At 30.9% G+C, this 10,964-nt stretch overlaps 1 long non-coding RNA gene across 1 annotated transcript; it reads left to right on the top strand.

Annotated features, from left to right (window-relative positions):
• Positions 1-5,904: 5,904 nt before the first annotated feature.
• Positions 5,905-7,333, top strand: LOC125580765. Its single transcript, XR_007318526.1, has 2 exons — positions 5,905-6,909; positions 6,999-7,333. It is a non-coding gene; the product is annotated as an uncharacterized LOC125580765 (long non-coding RNA).
• The last annotated feature ends 3,631 nt before the right edge of the window (positions 7,334-10,964 follow it).

The following is a 10,964-nucleotide window of genomic DNA, read 5'->3' as shown; positions in this document are numbered from 1 at the left end:
AATTTAATCGAACTTAGCATACAATCTTAAACCTCAAGACATTAGATTTTATCATGAATCTATCAACCTAGCATACAGATTCTCAATTCTCAAAGACATCCAAATCAGATCAATATAACCTATCATACGGATTATTAAGGGTTTCTATTTAAAACAGATCAGATTACAAAACTATCAATCCTAGCAGATGATATTAAACCTCAAGAATCATGCAATCAGATCATTCAAATTTTAAACAAGTAAACCTCAATCAATCTATCAACCTATCGGATTATATAAGCAAAGCAAGCTAGCAACCTATCGGATTCAATCAATGTTTTAACAGGCTGGTCGGTTTAAATAATTTTAAATCAGATGAACAATTAACCAATCAGGATGAGAAAATAAATCTATCAATTTAACGGTTAAACAATTCTAGCAACATAGAATCAGATTCAATCAGATTTAAAACCTCAATGATCAAAACCGAAAACAGTTTTGATTTCAAAATATTCGATTATAGTTTTAATATGTGATTTGATAATTATAGTATAATTAATTCTGATACTTATATTATTTAGGGTTTATAGTTATAGGGTTAGGGTTTATCGGATTTTAACTTGTAAAAACCGATTTGGGGTTGTAATCATGTAGGAACATGATTTAGGGTTTGGGGTATCGAACTTTTAGAGCTTTGATTTACTCAATTAGGATTTTTGATCTATTACCCTATGATTTTGATTCATAAAGATTAGGGTTTTAGGGTTTCATTCTTTATCAATCAATCCATGTTCGATTATGGGTTCTTAGGTTTTGAATTACCTTTTAACCTTAGATGATTGTTGAATCGGACCACCAAAGAAGTTGAGCCGCGAGCTGGACACGAACGGGACGTGAGCTGGAATGGATCGAGTCGCTTCTATCGGGTCGCAGACGTCCTTTGTTGCTTGATCGGGAACGCCTTGATCATCGGACGCGAGCTGTCTGATGCTGTCACGAACGAAGAAGAGGTCGCGTGCTGGAGCTGCTCTCAGGTCGCGAACGTCTGAGCTAGGATCAGGAACGCCTTGGGCTGAAGCTGATCGGGGACGCGAGCTGGAACAAATGCGGGAACAAGAGACGCGATCAGGGTTTAGGGTTCGTCGGAACGCCGGCTAGGGTTAGGGTTTTAGGATTTTTCGATTTGGGTATTAGCTTAGGGATTTAGAGTTCGTGCTGATAACTTGTTGTGAAAGTAATGGAAAGTCTATCTTTATTCATAACATAGAGGTTCTTTATATAGGAGATTACACCGTCATAGATAAATGAAAAGAGTACAAATCATAATCCAACTAGGAAAATGAAAACATAAATACATAAGGAAAAAAGAAAAGCTGACCGACTCTCTCTTTCTTGGGCCGCTGATGGTATAATCTCCTTTTTATGAGCCATGCACAATTTGTTTCATAACAAAAAATTACCGACAAACACATACTTAAATCGAACATAATTCAAGTCTCAAGTGTCAAGTCTCAACAAACAACAAACACCACACACACGTTCAAGTTTCAACAAACACCAAACCATACGTTAAAGTTCTGTCAAACAACACAAAGCATAAGTTCTGGTCCAAACTGAAATGAATCTTAAAAACAAATTACTTAGAAGTCTTCCTTCTTGGTCTTGCCACAAACTCAGAGTACCTAAATGGTTAAATACATAGTAAATGTTAATTAAAATTATATTCATCTAAGTCTAAATATAATACACAGTAAATGTTAATTAAAATTATATTCATCTAAGTCTAAATATAATACATAGCAAATTATTATTAATTATATATTTATTTGTATGATGAAATTATGCAAGCTGTATAATATATCTATATATATAAAAGAGGGTTTGGATCCCTCCCTGGCTATCCACGTAAACTTGACAGGTCAATACTGTTGCGACACGTATGAAACGCATCGTTTCATTTAAACGTGATTTCTTATGGGCTTTGGTCCTTTAGACGTGATTTCTGTATCGGGCCCGAGTTGAAGGAATTCGCACTCTAGCCCTAAACGAAGAATTGCAGATCTTCTCCTCTCTTCCTACAACAGCGCCGCCTAACGTCTGAGCTCCCTTCCTTGGATGAAACAGCTCCTGTAACGGAAGGTGTTGTGATTACTCCGTCTTTAATCCCATTAATTCGTAATCCCACTACGAGAGCTTCAGTTGCGTTGTTTCATCGGCGAATTCTGTATAAATAAGTTAGTATCTCTCTTCAGCTGATCGCGATCTCCACAATCTATCTGATACTCATCTTTCTCATACTCATCTCTTACTACTCTCTCTTGATGGCTAACACGAGGATGTATTTTAATTTTCCGACTTGACGTCCGATCGGTGTTCATCGGTTGTCGAGGCGAGGCTGCTTCATTATGCGGGTGGATTTGCTCCTGGTGGATGTTAATGTGAGTGATCTTAACCTTTTTCATCTAGATATTGATTATTCTGAGTTAGTATTTACCGTCGTCCTGTTTATGATGTCTGATTGTGTTTCCGCTTAACCTGATCATGTTATTCTGTTTTTAAAAAAATCTCTTTTTTGGTCTGATCTATTGTTCTCAGCGAACTGTATCGTTTTTATTAGCATTTGTAGTGTTTCACGATGATCTTGATCGTGTTGTTTATTATTGTTTTTGATTTTTCTGTTAGGTAGAGTCGATACTGATGATCCGTTGTATCTTCTTCGCTATGTCTTCACTCACGGACAGTTGTACGTTGCCATTTCTAGAGTCACAACTCCGACTGGGCTTATGATATCAGACGAAACTTCTGATGTGGACGGCAAAGATGGAGTAACCAATATTGTCTACAATGAAATCGTCAAAGACGTCCGAGTGACTCAGGTTAGATCTAAATATTTAGATCATGCATCCGTATCAACCTGATTTCCGTCTACAGAGACTAACAATGTATATTTGCTATCGTACGTGGAGGTCTCCTTGTCCCAGTGAAATCAACAAGCGGATATAAAGGGACACGAAGGCGCAGAGATATCATCAAACTGGAAACGTTCTTCTACTAACTCTGATCCGGATTTTAAAACTTCCTTTATCAGTTTTGTCTCATGAATTACAGCCAGTGTGTTATTGACTTACGCTTTCTGAAAACATCGTTTACAAAACAATGGAGCATAGCGTTTTTAGACTTTTTCCCTTTGTTTTGAGATTTACATTTTGAAAACCTACGAAACTGTCGTACCATAAAGTTAACCAAATCCCGGTTAGCTCAATACATCATATTGACACTAACACAAAAGTCAAATGATCGATTACATATACAGAGTCTAAAACACATTTTCTACGTGCTTAAAATGCTTTTATATATCAAATTTATTATAAAGCTACTTAGGAAAACCAAATTAACTGATTAGTACATCCATAATATTGGTAGGTAAAAAAACGCATCGTCTGATAGAAAGTTATATCTATATAATATTTTAAATCTGTTTTCTAAATAAAAAGAAATACGGATTACTGATAACATACGTTGTACGGAAGCTTCATCAGACGTCCGCTTCCCGCTTCAGAACCAGAATCGGAATCGGAACCTTGTGGAAGCTTACGGAATCTCGCTTCCAAAACGCTTCTAAAATATTCTTTTTTAAAAACATGTTGGAAGCTTATGATTCCGTTTTGGAATCACGCTTCCATTCCTTAAAAAAAGACTTATTCTTGGGTTCACCCTAGGGGTGAACCTCTAGGTTCACCAACCAATAGGATTGTGTTATTTCATATTCAATATCTTTTAAAAAAGGAAACAAAATATTGTCAAATTATATTATCTTTTTAAAATTAAAAGGTAAAAATAAAAAAATAAAAAAATAGTAGTAGTTACAAAAAAAAATATTTTTAACGTCGTCAACAAAACATTAAACCCTAAATCCTAATCCCTAAGCCCTAAACCCTAAATCATAAACCCTAAACCCTTGGGTAAACCCTAAACTCTAGGATAAATTCTAAACTCTAAATCAAAATCACTAAACACTAAAACACTCAAGGGTTTAGGGTTTAGGATCTAGAGTTTAGGGTTTAGGATGTGAGTGTTTTTTTATTTAGAGTTTATGATTTATCCAAGGATTTACGGTTTACCCAAGGGTTTAGGGTTTAGGATTTAGGGTTTAGTGTTTTGTTGACGATGTTAAAAATTTTTTTTAAAAATTTTTTTGTTGTAACTACTATTTTGTTTTTTACTTTTTTATTTTAAAAACATAAAATAATTTGAAAATATTTTGTTTCCTTTTTTAAAAGATATCGAATTTGAAATAATGAAATTCTATTGGTTGGTGAACCTAAAGGTTCACCGTAAGAGTGAATCTAAGAATAACTCTTAAAAAAACACAATGTCTTATATCAATAAAAATATAAAATTATAGTTTTAATTTATATAAAATCCAAATTTTAATAGTATTGAATAGAGAGAATAAAAATATACAAATATTAAAATTAACACTATAAATTATCTTTATGAATTGAGGTTTTTATTAAAGATAATCATATATTTAAATATATTTTGTCAATTAATTATAAAGTATTAAAAATAATTAATATAATAATTTATTTTAAATTTAATTTATGTGTATTTTCACAGTTTTAATATGAAATCATTTCGAAATTATTATAAATGATACGTTAAAAAAAATCCTACACATGTTCTACTATAAAGTTATATATATATATACAATTAAGTGACCTAATCGTTTTAGTATTCCATATCTGTTCTTTTAGAACTTTAACTAGATCTCGATCCGCGCAACCGCGCAACCGCGCAGATTTTTGTTTTCATTTATTTCTATATAAATATTTTGTTTTCAATTCTAAATTGGTATATATTAAAATATCTATGTGTCTATCAATTTTTAAAGCATAATAAGTTTACGGTTTATTTTTTTCTTTGAATAAATTGTTTAAAACTTTCACATGTATTTGTATTTTTTTCTATATATATTTTCGAATTATTATTTCATTATTAAAATCGTAACTATATATATAAAGATTAGTAAGATATTATTTTATTGCCATATTCAAAGATATTGTAACAGTTTACGAATTTAGAAAGTTTTTTAAAAAATTAAACTTTTCGCTTCATAGATTTATATTATCGAGTAAATAATTAAACATTTGGTTTTTTTTTAATTTTTAAAATAAACTATATAGTTTAAAATTTGTTTTCATTGGTTTAAATCATTGTTAGATAATATGATTTTTGTTAATTTAAAAAAATCTTTATAATTTTAAAAATTAACATCGACAAATATTTAAATATTTAACATGTGGAGGTATAGTATTACAACATTAAATTATATATATTTAATTAATACTTTATATAAATCCAATGAATCATCTATTGTTTAAATCCAATTATTGATAGCTCAATAAAAATTTCTGGTAGGCCCAAAATTTAAATGATAAGATTAGAGATTAAATGTAACATGACTTTCTAGGAATATGTTCATTATGTATATTTTTAAAAATATCACACATGAATCAATGTTCTGACTTCTGCTTTAATATATATGATACAGTTTACTGTTAAAATATCAACTCAGTCAATATTCCTAACAAATCAGATCAACTATCAAATATAAACTATCCCTAATTTACACTATAATGCTAACTAGTTCCGGTTTAGTTATTGGTTTTGATTTTTTGGTTCAAAAAATCTATCTATATATATATAAAAATGTTCTTCCCTCTTGGTGATGCCACGTAGACGTCCATGTCACAAAGTCGCACTCTGTGAAGCAGACACGTGTCTTGTGTATCAAAGTGATGCGTTTCATTTAATTGAGAGTGTAATGGATTTGGGCCTGGATTTGTATACGGATACGACCAACACCGAATAAAGCAAACTGTAGTTAAACACAACGTTTTTGATTTAGGTCTGAACACGTTCTTCATCTCCGCCGTACAAGAGAGCGTTGTTTTATTTTTTTTTTGAGAAAAAGCGTTGTTTTATCTTCTTCCTAAAAATCTTCATTCAATGCATTTTCCCTTTTCACAAAGCGTTCAATCTCAAGCTATAAAAAGGTGAGGCGTCATCCATGACCATCATTCCTCACAATTCTAAATAGCCTCTGAAACTTCTTCATTAAAATATTTATTTTACAAGACAATTCGTGTCCGTTCGATTTCTACTCCGGCCACCTTCTCTGAGAAACCGTAAAAGTTTGATGAGGAATAGGAAAGGCAGAGGAAATTGCAAGTACAATTCAGCGTTGTTGATGTTGTTCGTGAGGAAGCTTTGCGCATCTACAGATTTGCAGAAACAACAACGAGAAAAGGTACCAAAAGAGCAAATGGAACCGAAATTAAACTCAAAAATTCTTACATCTATGTTTAGTAAATGGGTTCGACACCGGTGTCTTTTGTTTGATTTTTGTATCAGATAGTCAAGATTGTAACTTTTGAGCTCACCTTACTTCGACTCTGTAATTTCATTGATGCGGTTGGAATGAACTTAACTCACTGTTCTGGGTCGTTACGTCATTACATATATAAAGAGAATCTTTAATCTACTTCACTAGAATCTATGTGGGAGCTACAAGATTCTTAGTGTTTTGTCATGATCAAATCTTCTGTTTAGCTTTCTCTGATTCTAATTGAAGTTTGCCACTCTTTTGGCTTTAAAATTCTGATTTCTGTGTCAAAAAGTTTCTTAGTAATAGAAAACGTCAAGACTTTTCTTATCATGAAAAAAAACAGAAACTATATTACTTAGATTGTTATTTCTTGCTTTTATGATAATCGTAGTTGCTTTTGAGCTCATGGTGGTTGTACAATTACATGTATTTAATCCTACATAAATGAAAGCCCATGAATTTGTAAGGCGTGTTTGAAGACCTTTGCAGCGAAAGGGGATGAATGGGCAGGAGAATGCAGATAAAGGATGCTGATCATGGTGAGTAATATATATACATCTTAAACCTTTAGCTATAGGAAATGGATTTGTTAAGTCAGTGTCAATGATGATGATGATGATGATGATAGGTGGCAGGTGGTGATTGTAACTCAAAGAATGGCATGATGCATTTGATATACCCAACTTGGCTCTGTAATCTCTAAAAATCCTTCAGTCCCGATTCTAACAAGAAAACATCAGGATTTTACCAGAGTCAAGCCAAGTTTTGATTTGTCTACACTTGATCGATATGTAGAAACTTTTTGCACAATAATTTGTAACTTCCATTTCTCTGATTAAAATAGTTATTATTACCTTCATTTGTTTAAAATACAGTAAGATTATGTCCTTTGTAGCTTCGTTCTTTTCTGCAATATATGTAACACAATGGAAAGAATTAAAATATGCTCCTTTCAGCTCAAAAGCTGTAATTTGTGCATCAGCAAAGGTTCTTCAAATGTATCTCGCGTGGGTAAATCAGGACTGTAAGACATTCTACCTCAGGTGATGATGACGATAGGTGGAAACTGTTGATGGTCCAGATGGATGGCATGACGCTTTTGATATAAACCACTTTGATCTGTAAAAAAGAAAAAAAAAACTTTGATGTGTAATCTTAAAAATTCTTCAATCTAAATTATAACAACAAATTTATTTTTCCATTTGTTTTATTTTATACATGGAATATTTGATCATAAAATTATCAAACATAAAAAATATATTTAAATTTCAACAAACAATTCTAATTTTATGTCTATTATCTGATTAAGATACTTACTCTATTACATTGAACCAATTATTTTATTTTTACATTATCTATATAAAATTTACGAAAATAAGTATAACAAAAAGTGAAAGTAAATTCCTTAAAAAATAAATGTATAAGAGTAAAAAAAAACTATGATTTGTGTTTTAAAAAAATATTTCACTTACTATCATAATTAAAACAGACTAAATGTTGAAAATACAAGAAATTTATATAATTTTAAGAAGTAACACACCACAGAGTTTGTGTTGATAAAACTTTTCGAGTCATGTCGATAAAACTTTTTAAAAAGAAAACATAATAAAGAATAAAAAGATCAATAAGGCAGTGCCAAACCAACAAATGTACAAGAGTTTCAACTTAAATCCTTTCACGATCTTTTTTAACATTGTTCAACAAATACTACGATTTAATTTTAAAATATTTATCGAAGGACATTAAGGCACACTACATCTGAAGGATACAAAACTATTTTCATAATAGCGACATTGACGAAGTTTTACAATATCTACACACAAATAAAATATATCCCGCCCGTAGGGCGGGCCGACCCTAGTATAGTAATAATTTGGTTATTTTTGAATTTGAGTTTTGTTATTTTGTTTTTTGGTTTGGTTCATCTAATTTTGCAATTATACTTTATTTATAGTGGTTTGTGGGATTGCACGGATTGTTTTTTTATTTATAGTTATGAATTTATATTAAAAATATATATGATGTTTGTTGTGTAGTATTACATAATAGTAGTTTTAATTTGGTTTCCTGTTCAGAACCACAAAATTTCGAAAATAGAAGCTATTATCAAAATTACCGTATATTCATTCCAACCCAGGATTATTGCATAAATTTAAAACATTGTAATAATTGTTTTGATATTGTTACTAATACAAATGTTTGGTATCAATGGAAGCTGGTAATTTAAAATTTAAAAATGCATAGATTTAGGGATATATTTGTTTCAATGACATTCTATATTTTAAAAATAGATTTCAAATTTTGAATACATAAAAATCTATCTAAAACTATATAGAATGATTTTGTTGAAATATGTTTTATAGCATGCTATATTTTCTTAGGAATATACGATCAGGGAATACACGTTGATGTTGTGTTTGAGTATATAATAGAGATTTGGGTATAAAATATGTGACATGGTTTAGAAGAAGAAGTTGATGTTATGTTATAATCTAAACCTACTTCCTACAAGATGGTGTTCATAAAAAAAATAAACCAACGGTCAAACACTCCAATAATTGGTCAAAACAACTTATAGATCTTGATTTTTGAGTTGATATTTAATCCATGGAAGTTGACCATGTTGATCTCTTAACCTATAGGTTTCAAAACGTAGAGCGACACAATAACCAATCTATATGAGAGTTTAATAAGTTCAATTAATTTCTCTCCAGTTAATGCAAACCATATTTGTTTGGTTCAGATTAAAAGATATGGTTTGTTACTCAAATATTAACCCAAACCATAATTGGTTTAATATAAATATACCAGTTACCATATAAAATTGTATACATAATTTATTTTTATATGTAGTGACAACATGTTTAATAAGTCCAAATTAAATCTATGCCATGGTAAAATTCAAATAGGACTATATTTTAATAGAGTAGATATAAACAGATCATGTCATTCAAAAACCCAGTGCTGTATAAACTTCAACCTAAAGAGATACGGCTCACCAATAACACAACTACAAAACAAAAACTTTGAAAAAAAAAAAATGACCCCCCTCCCGACCTCCCGAACGCCTCATCTCGTCAAGATTCAAACGACGTCCCTAATGATCTGGAACCGGAGCCATAGGTGAACCAAAGCGTGCACACCTTAGATGAAGACACTTCTAACATATCACCAGGATCCTATTTCAACAACCTGGGCCTGAAATATTTTGCATCCGAACCACTAAGGATGGTGTCAAGGATGGTGTCTAGACACAAACGCTTAACGGAGTCGTGCTTAGAAAACAATAACCCTGAAGCACTCAAACATCTACGCCATTCTGCGCATGGAATATACAATAAGGGTACATATCTTTGTGTTTATTACTGCTGTGCAACGGAAAATTGAAATAGGAAAAAAAGATTCTAGATACCCTGGAATGGGAACACACGGCATCAACGTCCAACTGTTGCTGGAGAAAGGTTAAAAAGTACTCAGTGATTACAGTATTACTCTAGAGGACATGTATTTAAGCAACATGGAAAGGCTCAAACCCCTAAGAAGCTGCGACCTCCACGACAAGAATCATCTATGCAAAAAGTGTTACTTTTGAAGGTTCAGATGTTTGTCGATTATATTCTTTATAGATAGCAAGATGTTACTATTGTTTACTTTACCTTTTACGTACCAAAATAAATTACATTTTTTCCCATCTTAAGACTCCCAAACATGCCTCACCAATAACAAAATCTAAAAATATATAAAACATTTAAACAAACAATGTTTATTAAACGATATATCATAGTAGCATACATGCCTCACAAGGACAAATGTAAAAATATTTAAAAAAATTGACAAACAATGTTTAATACCATTAACTATAAGCGTTTAAATTATTTTATAATTTACATCACGTCCGTAGGGCGGGCCGACCCTAGTATATATATATATAGCTTCATTTAAAAATCATAATTACATTACTACACCAAATTAAAATATTTAATAATTTAATATACCAAATATTTTAAAAAATTAAACTAATTGAACTGATTAAAAGATACACAAAATAACCCAAGTTTATGAATTTATAACATTAGTCCATTTATTCACGAGGAGCTGTACGAGAAGAAACTCTCACGTCCGGTTCTGTAGTAGGGATGGATAGAAAAAACCCATCAACTATAACCTAAAAAGAACCAAATTTCGTAAACAACATCGAGGAAGATTAAAACGAATATCCTCTCGTGGGAATCATATTTGTTTTGGCATATATGCTCTTCAATATTATTTTAAATAATAATAAATAAAATACTTAAAATAATAATTAATTTGATTTAAAATAATCTTTTGATTTAGATGGTTTAGACTTAGATTAATATAATTTTAATTGATAAATATCAGAAATATCTAATATTTTCTTATGTAATTAAATGGTGGAGAGGTTACATTTAATATTTTCACTATTGCAGTTTTACGGTTTATTCCAATAAATATGAAGTTTTGTACAAAAAAATATTTAGATAAATTTAAACATAACTATATACAAAATTTGACTCAATAATTATAAATTTTTAATGAGTGGATTAGAATTAATGTAGTTTTCTTTTAAAAGAAT

Source organism: Brassica napus, chromosome C1 (genome assembly GCF_020379485.1).
Source record: "Brassica napus cultivar Da-Ae chromosome C1, Da-Ae, whole genome shotgun sequence".
Taxonomy (NCBI): Eukaryota; Viridiplantae; Streptophyta; class Magnoliopsida; order Brassicales; family Brassicaceae; genus Brassica; species Brassica napus.
This window is presented reverse-complemented; position numbering and strand designations above follow the sequence as displayed.